This window comes from Sapajus apella, unplaced genomic scaffold, assembly GCF_009761245.1.
Source record: "Sapajus apella isolate SASKATOON/1434 unplaced genomic scaffold, GSC_monkey_1.0 scaffold84, whole genome shotgun sequence".
In the NCBI taxonomy this organism is placed as follows: Eukaryota; Metazoa; Chordata; class Mammalia; order Primates; family Cebidae; genus Sapajus; species Sapajus apella.
The window spans coordinates 4,395,116-4,419,200 of NW_022437024.1; the positions used below are offsets into that span (position 1 = coordinate 4,395,116).

At 38.1% G+C, this 24,085-nt stretch overlaps 1 protein-coding gene and 1 long non-coding RNA gene across 7 annotated transcripts in view; both read left to right on the forward strand.

The window, feature by feature from the left end:
- Nucleotides 1-24,085, forward strand: part of DERA (deoxyribose-phosphate aldolase) — a 123,514-nt gene that overhangs the window by 76,931 nt on the left and 22,498 nt on the right. The window lies entirely within an intron of this gene.
- LOC116533853 lies at nucleotides 1,729-10,633 on the forward strand. The gene is made up of 2 exons (XR_004261472.1): nucleotides 1,729-8,234; nucleotides 9,205-10,633. It is a non-coding gene; the product is annotated as an uncharacterized LOC116533853 (long non-coding RNA).

A 24,085-nucleotide genomic window follows, 5' to 3' on the forward strand; every position in this document is an offset into this window, starting at 1 on the left:
CTGTTATGTCTGTAATTCTTCTCTGCTTTTGTTTCCCCATTAATTTAGAATCAGAATCTCAAAGGAAAAAGGTTTATCATTACATTCATAATAATTTAATAATGTTGTAGCCATTTAGATTATGGCCAAAAAAAATTCTTTGAATAGAGACTAGGCACAGATACCTAACTGTGTTAGTCTAGTATTATACATCATTATAAGTAAAGTTCTGTTAACCATCTTTGGTCAACTAAATGTTAGTAGTCTAAACTGTAAGTATGATTGGTTTAATCTTGTTTAGAAATCTTTCAAAATGTTTTAGAGGAAGGAACACAGTCCATAAGAAGACCAGAACTCTTGTTCTGTCTTGCATATTTTGTGGCCTTAAGCAAATAAATTAAGCTGGTTATCAATTCAAATGCAGCACAGTATGTGAATGCATCATAAACTGTAAATAAACTACTTTGCAGTTATTGAAAAATATTAGTATACCTTCCTTCTCCATCCTACCTCAGTAAGAAAGGAAAAATAATGGAATCTTTTTTTCTAGACTCTTACAAGGCATTATTTAGAGCATAACCTTTCAAAACCATTTGGTGTAGCTGTAGGGGAGGTACATGACATTGAGCTGGATTTCTTTCTATACTGATTCCAAAGCTTACTATATTAGCAGAAATGTTCAATAAATCTTATATTTGAACTTACTTTGCTAACACTTGGCTCTGTGTTCAAAAAGAAAAGTATAAAAAGAATGATTAATTGAGAATCACAATTAGATGTGGTCCAGTTAATGATATGTTTTTGGTACACATCTCTCCATGTTTATTTTTTTTTTAATTTAATTTTTAACTTTTAAGTTCAAGGGTGCAAGAACAGGTTTGTTAACATAGTTAAATTTGTGTCATGAGGGTTTGTTGTACAGATTATTTCATTATCCAGATGTTAATCCTAGTATCCATTCATTGCTTTTTTCTGATCCATTTCCTCCTTCCACCCTCCTCACTCTAAAAGGCCCCAGTGTCTGTTGTTGTTCTTGATGTGTCCATGTGTTCTCATCATTGAGCTCACACTTATAAGTAAGAATAGCTGCTACTTGGTTTTCTTCCTGTATTGGCTTGCTAAGGATAATGGCCTCCAGCTCCATCTATGTCCATGCAAAGGATATGATCTCATTCTTTTTTTATGGCTGGACAGTATTCCATGGTATATATATATATACACCACATTTTCTTTATCCAATCTATCATTGATGGGTATTTAGATTGATTCCATGTCTTTGCTATTGTGAATAATGCTGCAGTGAACATACGTATACATGTGTCTTTATAATAAAATAATTTATATTTGTTTGGATATATACACAGTAATGGGATTCCTAGGTCGAATGGTATTTCTGTCTTTAGGTCTTTGAGGAATCACCATATTGTTTTCCACAATGGCTGAACTAATTTACACTCCCACCAACAGTGTGAAATAGATCCTTATTCTCCACAACCTCGCCAGCATTTGTCATTTTTTGACAATTAAATTGTGGCCATACTGACTGGTGTTAGATGGTATCTCACTGTGGTTTTGATTTGCATTTCTCTGATGATCAGTGATGTTGAGCTTTTTTTCATGATTGTTGGTTACATGTATGTCTTCTTTTGAAAAGTGCCTGTTCAATCCTTTGCCCACTTTTTAATGGGATTGTTTGCTTTTTCTTGTAAATTTGTTTAAGTGCCTTAGAGATGCTGGAAGTTAGACCTTTGTTGGATGCATAGCTTACAAAAATGTTCTCCCATTCTGTAGGTTGTTTACTCTGTTGATAGTTTCTTTTTCAGCCATGTTTATGTATCAGTTCTTTTAATTTTTTTTATTTTAGAAGCCATAGCAGCAACATCAGCTCTTCAGACATGTATCCAAATAAAAATCTTTTAGCTGGCAGTCACTTAATCAGAAGCTGTAATTATCCAGAACAAAGGCAGGAACCAAAACAAATGAAAGCATTTTAAATAGATGAAAAATATATAATCTAATCTACAATACAACAGCAACACGATAATAGCTAAAGTTTTTTGAGCATTTACTATGAGCTGGACAGTGTTTTGAAGATTTATGCACATTTACATTTAATCTTCACAGCAACCCTATGAAGTCGGTACTCCTATGTGATACAATTAGAATATTAGAACTTTTTGCTGTTGTTCTATGTGGTCATTGTTAATGTTTGGAAACATTCCAGGTACTGCTTTGTTTTACCAGTTCCTCTGTCTATTACAGCTTTGTTCCCTCTCTTTGGCCATTTTAAAAGATTTAAATAAAATTTCTGTACTCTGTCAAACCTCCTATTGATCATACAACAAAGACAGAATTAATTAATTGATCATGCTGTTATACTCCTAGGACAGTTGTAAATACCAGTAGCATTTGTTACATAGTATCAGTATCAAGTGTTTTACCTGTTAGATTGTGTGTGTGTGTGTGTGTGTGTGTGTGCGCGCGCGTGTGCGCGCGCGCTCAAAACTTTGATCTTCCCTGAGGCTAAGGACTGCACCTTCCTTAATTTTATTCCTCTGAGATTACTATCAAGCCTGGCATATAGTAGATATATATTTCCATATACACCAATGAACGAGTGGAAGAGAGAAAAAAGATAGAGATAAGGAAAAGTGAAAAGAGACAAAGAGAAATTTGAAAATTCAGATGCCTCTTTTGAGATGTACCACAATCTTGCAGAGTTTGAACATGTTATTTTAGAGGGAAAACTTTTATTTTAATTGAACAAAAGGAGAATTTATATTTTAGCAGGGATATTGTATTTCTAAAGCAATGTAAGGCATTACAAGGATATTAATGATTTGTAAGAACGTGGAGATGAATCTGGAGGCAAGGGAGAACCAGGGAGAACTTTTCGCTTTGTTTTGGGTTGAAGAAAAATTGATCTTCCATGTACATTAGTGGAAATGTAGTTAGGGAAGTACAAATACAGGAGGAACTAAAGTAGGAGCAAACAATTTGAAGGGAGTATAATCAGAGAAGAAAAACGAGAGCTATACTGTTTTTCGTTGAACAATCCAAGAACAAGATGATAGGAAATAAGATAGGGAAACGTGCTTACAGAAAAGAGAAGTCTAAAGCAGGTCAATCTGCTGCTAAGGGATTTCAGCCCAGCAAATGCACACATTAAGAATAATGCCAGAATATAGCAAAGTGGCTTTATCTTTCGGTAGCGGTGGACTGTTCGCACACACGCAACAGCTAACAAGCTGTGCTCTGAAGTTATTCTAGACCTTATCTTTGGAAATAATGCAGGCATGATAAATAGGTTGGAGTAGAAAAGCACTAAAGATGCAATCATAATGTCATCAGGTTTGAATTGCTGATGAAGATCTGTGGGAAGAGAACTAACACAAAAATATGGGGCTTGAGAAAAGCAGACCTTGAAGGAATGCAAAATGAGTTTTGAACTTGGCTGGAATTTTGCAACGTGTAGAAAATGAAACATGAAAAAGGTAGCATCCTGGGAGGGAACATTCAAAATTCAACCCAATAAGATCAAAGTAATACAGAAACAATGAGAGGAAGCAGAGAAATAAGAGAATATAGGGGAAGCCATTAAAAAATAAAATAAAGGGGAAAAGTAGTGGGAAACTTGCTATGACTGAACGAAACCAAAACACTAAAACAAATGCAGTTATTAATAGCAAATTAGTATCTAAGATTTTTTTCTAAAGATTGTTGCGAGTCACACAGGTCCCTCATCTTAGGCTGCGAGCCTTTGTATAGTCAAGGAGTATTGATCCCGATGGCACATCTAGACTCCTGTGGTGTTGTGGCCTTTTTTTTTTTTTTTTTAAATAAGATCTTGCCTTTCATAGGAAAAAGCATTTAATTTATGAAAAGTCATGGTACAACTGAAAGTTCATCACTGGGGAAAGCATAAGACCATAGTTTGTATTGGGTTAACAGTTAAAAGATTTAAAGTGTAAATGTATTTACAGCTTCTTAAACTAGCCCTGGAAATTAGACTACTTATAGGGTGAAAACTGAATAACTTGCTATCTCATCCATGGAGTAGATTTAAATTCAAGTCTCCAGGTAAAAGTTTTATAAAGCTTACCCCCACCTGGCCCCTCGCCGTCCTTTGTTGAGTGGGAAACACAGAGCCCTACAGAGGAAAGAAGTTCTATTTTCTGGCTTCCCAGCAATGCAGGAACTACTGATGGTATATTTTGGCATATGCATATCCTTTTAAAGAAAAGGTTGAGTATATGACATACATTAAAACATAAGCTGTATTCTTTGTTTCTTCATAGCTGGGCTTCTGCAAAGAAAGAAAAAGTTTGTAAGCTTAGTTTTTGATGTGGCATGTATGCTGGTCTGTGTAAAATTTTACTGTATGAAATTGTGAAAAATGTAGCCCAACTTATTCCAAAAATCACAGAACTGCTTCCTGCAGACCTAACATGCCTAGAAAAATTCATAGGTGCGAAGGCTGGTACATAGTAAGTACTTAGGACACGCTTACTGATAGATTCAGGTATCACACATATATGTACAGGGGCATCAATAGATATATTTGTAATCAACATGTATAAAAACCAATTTTTAAATAAAGCTATATTTTCCCATTAAACATTAAGGGATTTTATTTTCTAAGTGAAATTCTGGCATATGACAAAGAGGCTAGACCTGTGTTCATATGTCTGAGATTCTGTGATTCCTTTATCTGTAATTCCTAACATTTTAACTTTTGGCTATTTATTCCTTAATTTCTGTGCCACATTGTTACTGATCTATTAGAAAATGCTTAAAATGGTGGGAAATCGGAATCCTTGAATGGATCCGTCAGTGTATTGTTCCAGGTAGTTGCTTGATTATACATATTTATTGAATGAATAAATGAAAAAAGAGTAATAAATCTTGTGAAGTTGGTAGTTTTATAAATTCTTTCTGTAGTAATACCAATAGGGAAGGAGGGAGGAGAGGTATCTTACTATCATTTAGTAGATGAAAACCTGAAGCTCAGAAGTTGAGTAGACCAAGGCCACACATTGAGTAAGTGGCAGAATTTTCTGAAGGACTTTTGGCTATAAACTCCATGCTTTTATTAATGCACAATCCTGCTCTCTATCCTGCAGTTGATCTTCAGATAATATGTATAAGTTGTGTTTAACTTGTGGAGGCACAGATGTGTTTCCAGAGGCCCTGAATGTGATTGTATGTTGCACTTTACTTTTCTATTGAGGGCAAGAAAAGGAAGACATTAGAGAGGCAAGGTGTTTGCAGAAATTTATAGGGGGTGAAATCAATATAAAAGAGAAAAATGACAGCAAGCCCAGGGCCACCTGCCTATGATAGGCCCACAGTAACTTCTTGCTGAAAAGAAAAGGTAGGGTGGGTGCCCAGAGCTAAAGGATCTTTTCTCAGGCAGCTTCCACTGCTTTTTTTGTGTTTACCTACTCTGTTGGTGTTTCTGTAGTGATGCACTTAGAAAATTACCCAGGGTTATGATACAACTGCCACTTGTTTTCTAGATTCTCTTACCTAGCGTGCTGAGACACCAGCTTAGGAAGTGACAAGAAAAGCATATCTTTCTCTTTTCCACCTGATGGAGGAGTAGGAGAGATGTCAAAGCTGAAGGCAGTCTGAGAATGAAGGAACAGAGTAGGGAAGATGGAGGTTTTTGGGAGAACGGAAGTGGTATCAGAATATTTAGAGGGAAGTTACAGCACAGAATGAGATGAATTGAACCCTTCTTATGAAGAGTGGTTGGAAAGAAGTGGACATCTAATTAGGAAGAGGAATCTTTGTGGCTGTAATATTATGTTCAAACACTTGGAAGATTCTCCTGATAAAGGAAGATTTTTCTCTGTTAGCTCAAAGTAGTAGGACTAAGACCAGCTTTTAGACATTGTGGGAAGATGGCTTTCTAGCTAGTTATTATAGGAAGAATTTTGTCAGTGCCTGAATCACCCAGAAATTGGGTGTGCCACATCAGGAGATAGATGTTCTAAGCACAGGCTGAATGAGCCTGATGGAGCTACACTAAGGCATGTGATACTCAGCAAACATTAGCAAGGCCTTCTTTTTCAGGATTAATGTGATTCTATGCAGTAGAAGAGAAAATCATTTTATATGCAGACACACACTAGGACATGCCTACTGATAGATTCAGGTATCACACATGCGTGTGTGTGTGTGTGTGTGTGTGTGTGTGTGTGTGTAACTTAAGAGTAGATTACAATCTAGTATACACAGAGCCCCAAAATGCAGAAAACGTGGGAAAAGAGGAGTGTGTTAGTTTCCTAGGCCTGTTGTAACAGTACCACAAACTAGATGGCTTTAAGCAACAGAAATGTATTCTTATGGTTCTGAAGGCCAGAAGCCTGCAGTCAGGGTGTCAGCAGGCCTGTGTTCCCTTTGAAACCTGTAGGCAAGTTGTTCTTGCCTATTCTGGCTTCTGGTGTTTGCCATCAGTGCTTGACATACCTTGGCTTTACATGTATCTATCACTCCAGTCTCTGCCTCTGTCACTAGATGGCCATCTTCCCTCTGTGTGTCTCTTTATCTCTTCTCTTCTTATAAGGATACCAGTAATGTAATGGCCCACCTTAGTCAGTATGACCTTATCTTAACTAATGACAACTTCGATGGCCCTCTTTCCAAATAAGTTCTCTTTCTGAAGTATGGGGGGTGTGAGATTTTGACATTGCTTTTTTGGGGATATAATTCAAAGCAAGGAGAAATAGTATTCTTGCTCTGTGATCTTATTATTTTCTGTTAGGAAGACCTGAAGAAGTTAGAGAAAAATATTTTGACTCAAACCCAGCAAACTCGAATTCAGGTACAAAAGATTGATTTTTCCCTCTCACCAATGTTGGATGGTTTTGTGGATAGGGGAAATCTAGTAGATATTAAATATTTTTATCTGCAAAAAGCATTTGGTAAGGTTCTCAATGGGAGATTAATGGCTAACATAAAGAATGAGGCATTAGGAGATAAATTTGCTTATGAGCAAGAGACAGATACTAACAGTAGAAGGAAATACTTTTTAGATTGGAAAGGAGTGACATATAGCACAAGCCAGGAATCAGTTTTGGGACCTATGGGTTTTTCACTTTATTTTTATTGGACTTTGTAATAAAAATACAGATCTTCAAACAGTCCAAGACAGAGTGAGTAATACTACAAGCATCAGTAATCAAAAGTTATTCTCTATCATAAACTAAATGACTGATAATAAATACTGACACAAGACTACACAATGTACCATAATATTATAAAATGGAGCAGGCAATTCTCCTGTGTTCTCTTTTCTTCTGCATGGGTGAATATTTCTTTATTTGCTTTTTAAAAAAATTTTTTGCAGGTTTCTAGGATTATATTGTAGGTCAAATGAATAGAAAAAAATGATTTTTTTTTTTAAATTTGGAAAGATGTGATAATAGGAAAAAATCGGTTGAAGCAAGACAAAGGTTATATTGCCATCACTAGGCTAAAGAAATTAGGGGCCCTGTGTGTTAAATTGCTCAATGAGCGGTTCGGTGAAAATACTTGAGTGAGGGGGCATTCTTGAAATCATCAGCTTACTCTGCAGTCATGACTTTAATGGAAGCATATGCAGAAAGTCATTGTTAGAATAAGGAAACTACATATCTGAAGAGAGGGAAGTATAGCATGGAACTTTTTTCTCTTCTTTTTAAAAATGTTAACGTGGCTGTAAAAACGTCCATAAAATCTATTGATTGTATATGTAACGTTTAGTCTGCCCAGCAGCTAATAAATTATGTGGAGAACATACTTTTCAGATTGAACTTTTTCTGTCACTGCTTTTGTCAAAATCACTAAAAGGTGTTTACAAATTCATTGCCATTTCCCCATTATTTGTACATTGTCAGATATAAGCCAAGAGAAACAGAACAAATAAACGTTCAAAAGTTGACTCAGAGAAATTGTAAATGTTTAGAAAATTATAAAGATTATAAAGTACAAAGAAGCTTCATTAACCTCAAACCTCTCATTTTGCAGGTGAGAAAACCAAGATCCAGAAAGGTCAAATTCATAAGAAATTTGCCCAAAGACAAATAACTTAAGTCAAAATAGAGTCTAGAACAGGGTTCTCAACCTGGGCTGCACATAAGAGTTTCCTGAAGAGCTTCTTTAATGAACTATTGCAATGATCTTCCTACCAGAGATTCTGATTTCAGGGTTCATGAACGGAGCCAAGGAAATTCATACTTTTAAAAGCATGCATTTTAAAACTTCTCTAGGTGCTTCTGCTATGTGAGCAGGAATGAGAACCTCTGATCTAGGATCTAGCTTTCCTGATGTTAACACAGGAAGTCTTTCAACTCATATTTGGAGTTCAGAACTTCAGATTCTGAGGTAGGAAGCACCTTTAGCATAGACAGTCCACAGTTAACAAACCAATCGTTCTAGTAATTTTCATTGTAGTGTGCTTATTTGGATCACCAAACCTGAATTCCCAAATAAACAAGGCGGTACATTGTTGTTTGGTCTTTAGGGCAGCCTCGAGATTAGTGTACAGAATAACTGAAATGTAGCCCTGTGTCAGTAGCACTATAGATCCTAACCAACACATGTATAGTGTTTTTCTAAGAACAAGAATTTAAATTTTTAATTTCAGTTCCTCAGAACATTTTGAATTCTTCCACTGTTTTGATGGTGGTATGAAGATTTTTCCTCCTTTCATCTTCAACATATTAAATTTAGGATTTGAATAGGGAGTTCCCCAATTCCAAATTTGTTGGGGAATGGGAGGAAATGAAGGACGGAGGGATGGTGAGGGCCAGAGGGAAGACTGAGGCACTGTGGGATAGAGGAGGAGGCCTGTCAAGAACAGAAGGGCCAGCATCCTCTGCCATCAATGCCTGGGGACATTTCTTTCCCTCGAATGGGTTCATCCAGTAAGTATTTAATGAAGGCATAATGTTGATCAGATACTATTCTAGGTATTGGAGAAGGATTAGAAGAAAGAAGAGAGAGAGAAAAGTAAGCATGACATAGCTCCTGGCCTTTAAAAAAGTGACATTATCTCTTAGTGTGGTGAAGAAGTGAAAAATAGGGTTTATGATTTGTCATTTTTGGATGATGTGGGGACACGTTTTCCAAGCACTGCAGGAACACAGCTAATCTCTGGAGGAATCATAGAAGGTTTCATAAAGCGACTGGCATTTGTATAGGAGTCATTAGGTGCAGATACAGAGAAAGGCATTTCAGGTGGAGAATCACTGGCTGTTTTATACAGAGATGTGAAAAAAAACATGTCATGGTGAGAAAGCTGGTCTGGTTGGGGTGGAGACTGAATGGAAAGTGGCAGGAGAGGTGGAAATGAAGCTAGTAAATAGCTTGGAGTTTAAGTTCATGCTAAGAAATTGAAGTTTCCTGTTTGGGGGTACAGGAAGTTTTTAGCTTGAGGAATGAATAATCTGAGTAACTCATTCATCCATTTATTCATTCAGTCGTTAGGATTTATTGGAAGTTTGCTGCATGTCAGACACAGGATGACAAAGATTATTATGACACCCTCAATCCAGATACTTTGTAGAAGGGGAGCAATGATCAGATTTTCATTTTAGGGACATCACCTTTGGGCAATGTGTTTAGGCTGGAGACAGGAAAGCCATTAGGAAGCCATGATAACACTCCAGCTGACTCAGGAGCTGCTGAACTGAGGCAGTGTGGTGGGGATGAAGGAGGTTTGTTGTCTGTGGGATGTATTGGGGGGCAGATTTGATAGTGCTTGGTGAGTGATTGCATGCTGAGTAGGGAAGGGGAGGGCAGACTCAACTCCTAATGGTGCCATTTGTCACAATAGGGAATTTCAGAGGAGGAAGTCTTTTTCCTAGCCCAGGAATCAGTGCTTCTGTTTCCATTTATTAGACCTGCACCCATTCATCCTATTATTGGTTTATTGCACAACATAGCATAGTCTCACCACTTTTCCTCTCCTTTTCTGTTCTTACAACAAGGAAAAAAATACTAATGTTTTAAAGGAAATCTGATTAAGGCTATGAAGGTAAAATGATGGGTATTTTTTGGTTTAGAAATCATTAGCAAAATAAAACATGTAAATCAAAATGAGGAACTAATACATTTGTTTTAGTGATTCAGGAGGAAAAGGAAATTCATGATTTTACTTGAATTATCAGGATGATGCTTTCCTTTACCAGTGACCCAAGAATGAGTGTTATAGTATGCTTTTTGTAAAATATTTATCACCAACTGGGGCATTGAAAGTAAGTTTCCTATGTTACACAGCTGCTAAATTGGGCAGGGACAACAGAGAAGGCACTGAATAGTCAATGAAATTGGAAAGAATTTAGATCATCCGTGTCACACAAAGCCAGCAAAGGCTGTTTGTAGAATGTTAGCTGCTATCACACTGGCTTGAGATTAACATTCTAGTGAATAATTAAAATATTCCTGTTTATTTTTTAATAAAAAGAAAAAGCATATATGTTACCTCAGAGTCTGTAATGATACCTGTAGTTGCATCCATCAGATGTTGAGGTTTTTTTTTTTTTTTTTTTTAACTAGGATTGTAGAGTAGATAACTTAGACAATTAAAAAGCAGATTTTTTTCTGCCTTTTTCTGCATCCTTATTTTACAATATTCAGTATTACAATGTCGTTCAAAAATATAAAAATCCTTAAAACTGCTCTGAGACATTTTCATTGTAATCAGTATTTTCTAAATGGAGTGGCTATTAAATATATTTTTCTGCTGAAATTATTTTTGAAGTACATGTATCATTTTCATTTTCTGTCCTTAAGTGCATACCCAGGCATAGATGATATTCTATTTCTTCCTGCTAAAATTCAGGCTCCCCTTAGAGGATGGGTCAATAGGTACAAGCAAACTATCATGGCACATGTATACCTATGTAACAAACTTGCACATTCTGCACATGTATCCCGTTTTTTTTTTTTTGTTGTTGTTGTTGTTGTTTTTTTTTAATAAGAAATTTTAAAAAAAAGAAAACCAAGTCAGCTCCCATGAGATGATCAGGTACTTCTTTGTAATTGAAAAAACTTTTCAGTTACACCCACCCCTTTCTACTAATTGTTTTCTTTGGTTGTTCCTTCAGGGCTAGAGTGGAAAAGTTCGGTGTTTTATTCAAGACAATTGACTCAGAGAAAAGAAAAACTCACAGAGAGACCAGAAAGAGATTTGTGCTCAGAACAGAGAGTAACATAGGCTTTTGTGGAGCCATGGTCTTTGGTCTGTGTAATGTGTTTGATGTTCTGCAAGGTGGTCAGTTTCTGGAGTGACTAGACCCCACCCATTTCTGGAGAATCTGCCTCAATTTATATCCATTGGATAGTAGTGACAGGCTTAGTAGAGTAATTGAAATAAAATTTTAACTGAGGAAGGACAAGAATAGAGCAAATGGTATCAGAGGTGATGGGCGGGGTCATGAGTTAGGAGAATGCTAAGACCAAATGCCTCTGTCTCCTCCTTCCCCGAGTCAGAAGCAGCCGGCACACTAGAGGAAGCAGCATTTTGCTGGGGACTTTGTTTAGAATTCAGGTGCTTGGGACCTTAGAAAGGAAACAAACCCCAATGTGGACTTTTCAGACAAAATATTGCTTCTTTTGCCTAGTCAAGTAAAATTAGGATAATGATTATCAGGCACTTTGTAACAGCAAGGTTATTCTTAACTCCAAAGTTAAGGTGATTCTAAACTCTAAATTGTTTGCTAGAGAAATTACAAAGGCAGAAAGAAGTACCAGATAGGACCCAATATGTACAACCTTTAGTTAAATTTGACTCTTATCTGTGACCAGGAACTAGCAAGAATTGTGGCAGAGAAATTAAGAATACCCTTGCTCCTCACAGCTGCCCTACAGGATTTTTCCTTTTTCTCCTTTTTTTAAGTTTTAATTTTTATTTATTAAAATTGTACATATTTATGGCATACAGTGACATTTTGATATACATTGTGAAATAATTACTATAGTCACATACCCATCTACTCACATGGCTAACGTGTGTGTGTGTATGTGCGTGTGTGTGTGTGTGTGTGTGTGTGTGTGTGTGTGTGTGTGTGTGTGTTGTAAGAACCACACAAATCCTCTCAGGAAACTCCGGGTATACAATATAACATTACTAATGAGAGTGCCCATGCTATACATCCTCTTCTCTTATTTCCTTAGCAAGTTGCCACCTAGGACTCTTCTTTACCTTTTGTTTTTTTGAGACAGAGTTTTGTTCTTGTTGCCCAGGCTGGAGTATAGTGGCGTGATCTCAGCTCACCACAGCCTCCGCCTGCTGGGTTCAAGTGATTCTCCTGCCTCAGCCTCCCAAGTAGCTGGGATTACAGGCACACACCATACCACAATCAGCTAATTTTGTATTTTTAGTAGAGATGGGGTTTCTCCATGTTGGTCAGGCTGGTCTCAAACTCCTGACCTCAGGTCATCTGCCTGCCTCGGCCTCCCAAAGTGTTAGGATTATAGGCGTGAGCCACCATACCCGGCCTTTTACCTCTTCTGAGCCTCCACTTTGTCTTAGGGCAGTAGCACAGTTCTTTTCTCTTCCCTACAAATGTTCTCCTAGGCCCAGTGCCAGTTTCTTGGCTGTGTCCTCCTTCTTCGTGTCATCTCTTTTTTTAATCTCCTTCCCTGCCCCGGCTCTGTGCTGAGAGACAGTTGATTTTTGATTCATTCTGAAATATAAAGGAGAGTTGATTTTTGATTCATTCTGAAATATAAAGGACCTAATTGTAGTCTTTGAAATATTTAAGACCCACTCTTTAGGCTCCTACCCCTTATCACCACAAACTGGGTGCCATAAACAACAGAAATTTAGCTGAGAGTTCTAGAAGTTAGAAGTCTGAGATAAGGTAGGGCTAGTTCCTTCCCAGGGCTCTGAGGAAGAACCCCTTCTGTGGCTCTCTCCTTGTTTCCCGTGGATTGTTGGCAACCTTTGGTGTTTCTTGGCTTGTAGAAGTCTCACCCCAATTTCTGCCTTTGTGATCCTCTGGGGTTCTTCATGTTGTATGTCTGTCTCTTCACCTCATGTTCTCTTTATAGGGACACTAATCAGATTGCAGTAGGAGCCTACCCTACGCCATTATGACCTCATATTGTCTAATTATATCTTCAAGCGCCCCAGTTCCATATAAGGTCACATTCTTACATGCTGGGGACTAGGGTTTCCACATAGGAATTTTGGGGATTCCAGTTCAATCCACAACAAGTGAGTTCAAAATGAGGAAAGCAAAACTGGAGTTTAGGAGGAATCTTTTTGGCTCATTTTGCTTATGTGCCTAAGGTCTGAGTGCTTGTTTTAGGTGAGAGAGAAGCTGTAAGGTAATATTTCTCTACTGCTGTGGGCTAGATGCCAGCTAAAAACAACTGCTGGGGGCAGTGGAAAGGGAAGTAGACTGAAGGGTTGATGGAAGAAAAACAGCTGGGTCTGCACTTGGGGGAGTGCCAGGAAGCAAGAATGTCAATTTCTGGCTTATGAGGGTGAAGTAGTCCTAGTTAGTTGTGTCCGAGAAGCTCCCAGCTTCCATAACGCCTCACTACCCCTTCCCTCAACAACCCTCTTTGCATCACCATCTTGAGATTCCTTATCTGAATTTAAACTCCATTTCTAATTTAAAGCTCTGAGGAACTCCATCCCCAACTTGGAAGATGAGAGAGGTGTTCTGGGTTGTAGAGATAGCCAGTGAGATGCATCCTGACCTTCCTCTGTTTCCTAAAACATCATTGTGAAGAATGCTTAGAGGGGGTTGGCAGGGCTATTCCTTAGGTGCAGTAAGAGTAAAACATGCTCATGAAATCTGGAAAAGTACACTGATTTCCAGCCAGCTCGAATTTACAAACTTTTGGAATGCAATCTATTTCTAGGTTGGAGAATTACATTATTAAACTGCTCAATTTAATAATTAGAGGTGGAAAATATAATTGGTTTATCTTTGTGGTCAGATAGCAGTTTTATATATATAGATAATTTGAATCTGAATGTACAGCCAAGCATTCAAAATATAAATAGATGCAGAGAAAAAATTAAAACCACATATAATTCCCTCAGAGACCCTACATAAGGCAAAAGGAACCACTGCAGAAAAGAAAAACCCAACTCCTCCCTAACAATCTTGTTCTCCCACCAAATCTTGTTTCTTTGATTTATAAATCTAGAAGCCTCATGCTTTCTGAAATCCTTAATAAAAAATGACTTTAAATGCCACAATTCTTGAGTTTTCTTCATTCATTGGGAAAAATTAAAGCTAAAAAGGAAAATAGGTGTCCCAGTACTTTCTGACAAAAGAAAGAAAAGGGCTAAGTGTTGGGAAAAGCAGCAAAGGAGAAAGGACTTACAGAGTGCCTACATAAATTGGTATGAGTAACACATAAACAAGGAACAACAAACTGCGGAACACCGCAGCAGGCCTCTGAGGAGGAAGGCTTCTCCATGCCTCGTGTTCCCGTGCAGGGTGTCCTCGGCTCTGTCACCGTAAACATTGTGCTCAAGGACATAAAACCCCTTTGTAGCACTATGATGTAGCCAGACTTGTAGGCTCCTTGTAAGGCCTGAGTTCTACCAGCTGCGCATAGATAATAGCTTAAAGATAACCACATGTTCTTGTTTTGTGAAACTCCCAGGCAGCCACTGTTACCAATCCTTAGAATGACACAGTTCCGGCTCACTGATTCACTCCGCCATCACTCCACCCCTACCCTATAAATCAAAGTGATTGTAATCAATAAATAGCGTAAACGATCAGAGCTGGGGCCTTCACTGTTTCCTCCAGAGTAATAAAGTGATGGCCCCCTGGTCCCACTGTTTTTCTTAATCTGCCTTTTTCTCATTCCTTTGTCGCCACCAAACTTGGGGTACCCATGGGTGATGTAGGGCTGGCTCCCTACATTCTGGTGCCCAACGTGGGGCTCAGGGATCCCTACATTCTGGCACCCAGTGGGTGGGGCTCATGGATTCCCAACACTAACCACCTTCCTAAATGTTTAATAGTAATCACATTAACTTATTAAATTGTATGCCCTCTTAAAAAACAAGAGGGTGTTTGCACATGTATCCTTTGTACAATGACAACAAATGACTTAATGGGGCTTTGGTTCTTTGTTACATTTTTATTTCAAAAACCAAGGTGGATTATGTTTATTACATTTTTTAAAGAATTTAAGAAAATCCTACTATAAACTAAGAGATACCTTGGGAGTTTCCAAAATACCTTAGGAACCATTGATTTATAAAGATCGTCTGCATATGTGTGTTTCTTAGTGCAAGGAGTTAGAAAACTTTTGATAATTTAATGGGATTTATGAACCTATTTTAAGAGCTAGAGTCTGTGAATAACTAGATAAAGAAGAAACAGAGTAACTGAGGATTTGGTTTTATGCCCTGTAGAGTTCAAATTAAATTTGACTAAAAGGCAGTTTAAAAGATTAACTTCTCTTTCCTTTCATGCAGTCTACTTCAGAACTAGTCATCATAATGAACTCAAAAGACATGCCCTGGAATGATTAGGAATAGTAGAAAAGTTAGTGTCAGAACTGAAAAGGGCCAAGTCCAGTGGCTCATGCCTGTAATTCCAGTGCTTTGGGGAGGCTGAGGTGCGAGGATTGCTGGAGGCCAGGAGTTTGAGACCAGCCTGGGCAATGTAGGAAGACTCTGTCTCTACAAAAAAATTAAAAATTAACAGGGCATGGTGCGGTGCACCTATAATTATAGCTACTTGGGAGGCTGAGATGGGAGGATTACTTGAGTCCAGGACAGAAGCTCAAGGCTGTGGTGAGCTATGATTGCACCACTAGTCTCTAGTCTGAGTAACAGAGAAAAGAAAATTAAAAAGCTTATTCTGAAAACCAGCTTGTCTTCAACCGAGTGAATGAAGAAAGCTTGTGTGTTTGGAACTATTTTCTGCCAAAACTGATTTCTGAATTGTGTTCTGTTAAACAATATCTGAATCAAAACTTCTTTGACAAAAAACATCTCATGGTCGTACAAGTTTGGGGAATACTGCATGAATATACCCCTGCAAGCCATTCACAGTGCACATGCATTTAGAAAAGACTCTGCAAATTTACTAAAAAAAAAAAAAAATGTGTATTTTTGGATAAGTTCATGATACCAAACTTATTTTAAGTATGGAAAAGTTTTTCTCATGTATCATTATTAATATTGAACCAAAGAATAGAGCAAGTGAATAGTTATTAGGTTCTGTTAAGTCCTGTAGACATAGAAGATTATGCTCTGTGGGAATATAAAATTTTAAGCAGACAAGATTACTGTGAACACATAATTGTAAGAGCATAAGCATGCAGGTATAAGTGGTCCAATTTTAGAAAACCTTCCTTGCAATCTCTTTAAACACCACCTCCTCTACATCTCTGTGGCTATTGTCTGAAATTCCACTGTTCGGTCCTCACATTTTCATTTAAACCTATTAAAACTTAGATCTATTTAAAGGATGTAACATTCAGCAAATGTGTGGCCTTACTTGTGGAAAACCAGCTAATAGATGATGAGAACTAGATGTGGACTTTGTGAAAATATTCAATAAAGGCAAAATCCATTGAGCCGAGACCATAGGCGACAATCCTTTCCTCACCCTCCCTCAGTTTCTCCTAAGGAAGAAAAGTCAGGATATTTGTCCAACCCAAATCCGAAACCCCAAATCAGATTCCAAGAAAAGAGGAGGTTTCTCTTTAGGCTGAAAATTGGGTTGCCAGTTGAGATTTTTTAATATTAATGCTCTGACTAAATAAATAGCTGGAAAAAAAGCAGCAGAAAAATTTAATACAAATTCATGCAGTTAAATGGACTGTCTAGGATGAAAATCAAGAAAACACAGCCCAAACATTACCAATTAGTCAGCGGCCCTCATTAGAGTGTACTGAAACCAAACTACTCTTTCTCCCCACTCTGCTCCTCCAGCCCCACCATCCGGAGACAGAAACCTCATTCACTTCCACACGTCATACCCCACATGAATTCCTAACCTGTTCTGGCATTCTGATCCCACCTCCTAGCAATCTCCCTCCTCTCCAGCATTTTGGACATATCTCTCAGCATGTATGTCTGCCTATCTCTCAGAATGGAGTAGTGTCCAGTCAGGGACACAGATCCATTCATCAGTGCTGAGCACACAGTCTGGAACATGGTATTCATTCACACATGTCTCTGATGGGACAGAATAGTTAAGGAAAGTTCCTAAGAGCTGGGAAATGTAAGCCTGTATTGCTATCACGAAATTCTGGAAATTCCTTCTTTGTTACTTTAGCCTTGAAAATACGTCTTCTCCATGTGTACCTCCACAGCTTTCTCAGCCAGATGGCTTCAGCAGGAGCCTCAAGTGTCATGTAATTGCTTTATTTTTTTAAATTGTCAGGCTGTGTATACAGCTCTTAGAATAGTGCCTGGCCCATGGTAAATGCTAGATAAGTGTATTAGAGAAAATCTTTAAATAAAAACCCATTTGTTTATACAAGTAGGCAATTGCAGCCATAGAGACATTGTAGAATTTAGTTATATTCATTACAGACACTTTTTATTCTCTTTTTTTTTTTTTCTGAGACAAGGTCTCACCCTGTTGACCAGGCTGGAGTGCAATAGCACGATCTCAGCTCACTGCAACCTCTGCTTCAGTGATTCTTGTGCCTCAAGCCTCCTGAGTAGCTGGAGCTACAGGTGTGTATCACCACACCTGGCTAGCTTTTGTATTTTTGGCTGAGATGGGGTTTCACCATGTTGGCCAGGCTGGTCTTGAACTTCTGGCTTCAAGCAGTCCAACTGCCTCAGCTTCCCAAAGTGTTGGGATTGCAGGCAGAAGCTACTTCACCCTGTCGATAGATATTATTCTTTATTAAAGCTGGTCTAATACAGAATCATTCAGATTTTGTAAGCATTTATTAAATTTCTACTATCCACAGGGCACTGTGCTAGCTGCATCGTCAACATAATAATAGTAGTTAGTGAGGCAGGCATGGCTCTCAAAGAGTGTGTAGTTTATTAGGGTGGGGGGTGAAGGGCAGGCACATAGAAAAATTTCTCAGTTCATTCAGGCCCAGAGTCGTCTTCAGTTAGCTTTTTAAGACTTGCACCTTAGTTTCTTCTTTCATTTTCTACTATTGCTGAAGCTCCTTATATTTCTGTTTATTGATAACACAGTTTTTGTTGTTGTTGTTTTTTAATTTTTTAATTTTTTAATTTTTTCCATTTATTTATTTTATTGCATTTTAGGTTTTGGGGTACATGTGAAGAACATGCAAGATTGTTGCATAGGTACACACGTGGCAGTGTGATTTGCTGCCTTCCTCCCCATCACCTACATCTGGCATCTCTCCCCTTACTATCTCTCCCCAACTCCCCACCCCCCACCATCCCTCCCCTATTTCCCCCCAACTGACCCCAGTGTGTAGCGCTCCCCTCCCTGTGTCCATGTGTTCTCATTGTTCAACACCTGCCTATGAGTGAGAACATGCGGTGTTTGATCTGCTCTTCTGTCAGTTTGCTGAGAATGATGGTTTCCAGGTTCATCCATGTCCCTACAAAGGACACAAACTCGTCGTTTTTGATGGCTGCATAATATTCCATGGTGTATATGTGCCACATTTTCCCTGTCCAATCTATCATCGATGGGCATTTGGGTTGGTTCCAGGTCTTTGTGTTGTTTTTGAGACAGAGTCTCATTCTGTCACCCAGGCTGGAGAGCAGTGGTGCAATCTTGGCTCACTGTAACCTTGGCCTCCTGGGTTCAAGTGATTCTCTTGCCTCAGCCTCCCTAGTAGCTGAAATTACAAGTGTGTGTCATCATGTGCCTGGCTAGTTTTTGTATTTTTAGTAGAGACAGGGTTTTGCCATGTTGGTCAGGCTGGTCTTGAACTCATAGCCTCAGGTGATCTGCCTGCCTTGGCCTCCCAAAGTGCTGGGATTATAGGCATGAACCACTGCACCCGGCCTGATAACAGTTTCTTTTTCTCTGTTTCTTCAACAACATGCAGACACAGTGGTGTACAGATGCTGCATTCACTAATCTCTTAGATGATTGTTCTCTAGCAGGAATCCTACTACTTTGTGGCTTCTCACCTTTAGCTTTTCCTAATATTTCCTAACAGCTTCTTCAAATCTCTCTTCCCTTGGTCCTTTCCTTCCACATTTTATTCAGTTGGACTTTGGCTCCTGCCTGATTTACCAGTGTAGATGGGGTGGGGAATTACCTGGATAGGCATAGCTGGTGGTGTCTTGGGGGTCTCAGCTGCACAGAGCAGAGTGTGTGAAGGAGAGCTTACTTGTGTCCCTTGTTGCAAAGTGTGGGTGATCCCCCTGGTAAACTAATGTAGGCTATCTTTGGATGTCCAGGTCAGCAGAGTGAAAGTAAACAGTCCATGCTAGGATTGAGTATGGCCACATAGCACAGAACATGATAACAGTGGCTTAAATTGTTTTTCCTTGTGTAACAGGAACTCCGAGGTATAGCCAGTCACTGCTGTTGGCTTATCATCAGTGTCAGGATTGGGGCCTCTCTTGGCATGCCTCTCGTGCTTATAAGATGGCTACTGCAGCTCCAGTCATCATTTGTATATTCAGAATAGGAAGAAAGCAATGACAGTGCCATTTCATATTGAAGGAAACAGTTTAACAGGGCTAGGTAGGATTTGGACTGGGAAAGAAAGGATGTAGAGTACTACAAACTTGATTAAGGTAGACGCTGCAAAACAATAGCTGGTCCAATGTAGAGGCAGAAGTGTGTAGCAGTTAAAAGCCTGGACTTTGAGTTAGAAAAATGTGGATTCATGACATTTACAAACTGTTGTCTTAATGTGTCCCTCAGTCTCTACAAAGGCTTTTTTTCTTTGTTGGTGAGAGGACCATCTGCTTTTTGAGGTATTGTGAAGATCGAATGAAGGAAGTTTTAAGGTGAAGCCAAGCACTTAGTAATTCCCAGAAAGGGAGACCTATTCTGTTCCTCCTCCTCTTACTGTTGTATGGTTGTCAATCAGAATTAACTAGAATCTAAGATGCTTTCGGGTTAGTAGCAAAAGAGAACAATGGAATATTGGATTAAATTCAGATCCTGAAGAGTGGAAATCCTAGGGTTTTATTCTTTTAGCAGGTTTTGTGATGAAAATGTCATGATCAAACCAGTCTTACCTGTTCATCCTGTATTATAACATTTTTTAGATCTTTATAGTTTAAATTTTTCATCATCTTCAGTTTCCATGTATTAAATATAAAAAACTGAGCCAACTCAACCCAGAAAACCTCCTCTCAAGAGTTCATTTATGGTATTTGTGACAAACAACCAAAGAAATAGATCTCCAGCGTAAGTTGACGCTGTTAACTGTCTCTAACTGGGTTTCCCAAATACCTTTTTACTTTGTAGGTTATCATTATGAATCTCACTTTCCATTTTGGTAATAAATTTAACAGCTGAATTTTTTTCTTACTGAGGTTTTATATTTTTAAGTTATCCATGTATTCACTTTGGACTTTGACATTTAATAAGTTTCCTGAAATATATGGGAGAAGCTTTATCTAAGATGTAGAAGACTCTAACATGTACTTTAAGGGGAGGAAATAAATGCCACACTCAAAGCAATTATACAGGTAGTATTAAAAACGTTAAATATGTATCACAAATTTAAAATGCAGGTATAGAGGGAAGTAGGTAAAAACCCTAACTTTGGCAGTATACATGTTAAGAAACTGTTTATCTTCTGTTTTCTGCTGAGCAGAAATCTAAAAACAAATAGCCTTTAAATCAGACCTATTAATTTTGTAATAGGAAGTTCTGTGAGAGACAGATAAAACCTCTGTATTAAGTGTGCAGTATAACCTATTTGTCCGAAATATACATGATTACTGTATGGTTGTATGTTATTTCTATTTAAGAGTTTTAGAAAAGGAACCCAAGCCCTCCTGCTGTGAGGGAAATACAGCATGTGAGCCTATATATTTGTGGGTAAAGCAGTGCCTTGAAAACAAGTGTGTAGCATCCAGGGAGATCCTAGATGAGTTCTAGTTGATAGGCAGAGTAGATCCAGGTTGTGGGCATGTTCGGTATTAATGCATAACTTCTGTAAAGTCTAGTTCAGGACCATTCTTCCTGGCCCCCTTCACAAACCATTTCCCTGCTTTCTCCTTGCCTCGTGTGTCTTCAGGAATTTGTGAATTATTCTGATATCCCAGTGATATAAAACATGATCTGGCCAAATTTGATGGTGACCTTTTCTGCTTGTACCCTTACCCATAGATGAGGTTTTCTGGGTACTGGTGCTTTCCCCTTTGCCAGCATATACTGCTTTTGTTGAGGAACCGAGGTCTCTGGTGGTCACCGAGTGAGAAGGAATAAAGATAAAAATGAAGGCGTGACTAGTTGAAAAATACAGACAGAATTTGACATGAAAATTGTTTATGAACAGGAGAGAGACAGCATTGTCTTTATAAGTGGTTAGTAAGTGGAGACTGCAGTCACCCAGATGGCCAACGCTAGGACTCCACATGGTAAATGCTTTCCATTCAGGGCTGTTTCAAAGTTCACCCATCTATGAATCTGCTAATGGGAAGCACATGAGTCTCCAGGTACTACAGTGAAATAATCACCTAGAGATAAAACTCCCCACAGAAAAATTAACACAACTTCTTTTATGAAAGACAGGTCACTGTAAAAAGAAACTCTACCAACTTATCATCAATTGTTGAAAAAAAAGATTTATGATGACATTGAGGTATGATAATCTCAAATACATTCTGCATTGTTTTTAAAAGCTTTGTGTTTAAAATTCATAGCACTTTCTAATCCTGATAAAGTAGCCTAATTTTCTAGCTTGCTTTGTTCAGTAAAATGTATTTCTAAATCCATTTTAAGCAGCTATTTCTTCAATTTGAGTAATTTTCTCTCAAGTTAATAGATTCCACACAAGCATACCTGACTTTTAATGTTAATATATGCTATATATTCCAAACTTGCTAGTGACAATAGAAAGCACAATCAAAATGAAATTCAGTTGTTTAAAGCATATCTAGCTTGTTATTTTGTTAAAATGTTTCTTCATTTTATTCATCTTTGCCAAAGCATAGCGATACCAAATTGTATTTTACAGGTTGAATATCCCTTATCTGAAATGCTTGGAACCAGAAGTGTTTGGGATTTTGGATTTTTTCAGGTTTTGGAATTTTGCATATGCTTACCCTAACCCAGTTGAACATCCCAAATCCAAAAATCCGAAATGTGAAATGCTCCAGTGAGCATTTTTTTTGAGTGCTGTGTCAATGGATTTTTTATTTTGGAGCATTTTAGACTTTCAGATTTGGAATGCTTAACTTGTACCTTGCTTGTATTGAGGTTCCATCTCCCCCTTTCCTCTTAGCAAAGGTAAAAGAAAAAATAATGTGTTAGTATGGTGTCATTTTAGGATGAGATGACTTTAAAACTATCATATCAATGAAGGGTATTTGCCTAATGGAGTAAGTCCCTTCATCAATAAGGTCAGCTATAGGAGCTGGCCAAGAAAGAAAAACATTTTGATTTTGAGGCATTTGGCATTGATAATTTTATTTATGGATAGATGTTTTCATTTTCTTTTCTTTTTTTTTTTTTTTTTTAAGAGGGGTTTTCGCCATGTTGGTCAGGCTGGTCTTGAACTCCCGACCTCAGGTGATCCGCCCGCCTTGGCCTCCAAAGTTCTTGGATTACAGGCATGAGCCACCACGCCCAGCCTCATTTTATATTGAATCTAAAATACTTTAATATTTTGTTCAATCTATTATACCTATATAACAACAATGCCTGTGGATATTTATGGCATTTTCTTTTGTTTACAGGATACTGGCCTAATTGCCATGAATCGAGTTTTTTTCTTCTCAGCAATGCCACTGGCGCTCTGAAAAACAGGATAATGTGATAGAGACAGATAAAGGATTTTTCTAAATTAGGCGGTCAGAGCAAGAAAAAGCACACGTAACTTGCATAACTGAGTCAGTGTTTCCTCAAAAGGGGCAGAGTTTGGTTAAAAAAAAAAAGGCTTGTCTTATATATGGCTGTATATGCAGTTTATAGAAAAGTACTAGCATACAGTAGGTGCTCAGTAAGTGTCAGTTAAATGGATGTTGAAGGACTGGGAAAGAGAGGAGTTGGGTTGAACAGAGATGTGGTGCAAGTCCTACACAGTCATGCGTTTATAAGTGTAGTTTTAGAGTTACTCCTGTGTGTTTGAAAACTGAAAGCAAAGCCAGATCCAGAACAGGATTAAGGGGCCAGCCAGCTGGGCAGTTTCCCAGTGTGCTAATCTGTAAGAGGCATTGAAACCACTGAAGATATGACATGCCAGAGGGAACTGTATTTCCTAGAATTTCTTTACTGTCTGTCATTGAGATCAGACATAAGGCGTTCCAGGGATGTGTTCTCCTGTCCCTTAAAGAGATATTCTCATTTTTCTAAGGAAGATAGGTTGAATTAATTATAGATCTTTTGCTTTGCTGAGTGAAATATTCAAATTTGGGAGCAGAACTAAGTTGTTTAGACAAGAGAGAGTAGTCAAGTGCTGTCACGAGGGATCTTCTTATTCTATTCTACCTCTAGGCAGAATTAAGCCTTTTTTCTCAATAAATTTTAAACCAATATTTAAAAGATATTGGTGTAAACTGGTGTCAGATTGTTAACCTACAGAGTGATTGCATGTTTTGGTGTCTCATTGAAGCCCTGGAACAATGCTGTTTAATAGAGATATTTAATTTAAATTTTTTAAGTAGCCACATTAATTAAGTGAAAAGAAACAGGTGAAACGGTAATTGTAATAATATGTTTTATTTAATCTAATAAATCTACAATATATAATTTTAATGTGTAGTCAATATAAAAATTATTGAGCTCTTTTACATTGTATTTTTTATATTAGGTCCTCAAATCCCTGTGTACATTTTATACTCATAGCGCACTTCAGTTTAAACTAGCCACATTTCAAGTGCTCAGTAGACACATATGGTGTGTAACGATCATATTGGACCAAGAAGTACAGCCCTAGACAATTCAGTTGTCAGTGACTCCCAGTTGGCATCATTGAGCTGGTCCTCAAAGGCCGTTTAACCAGAATTTTCTCTCTTTGGCCAGTGTGAAATTCCCAGTGT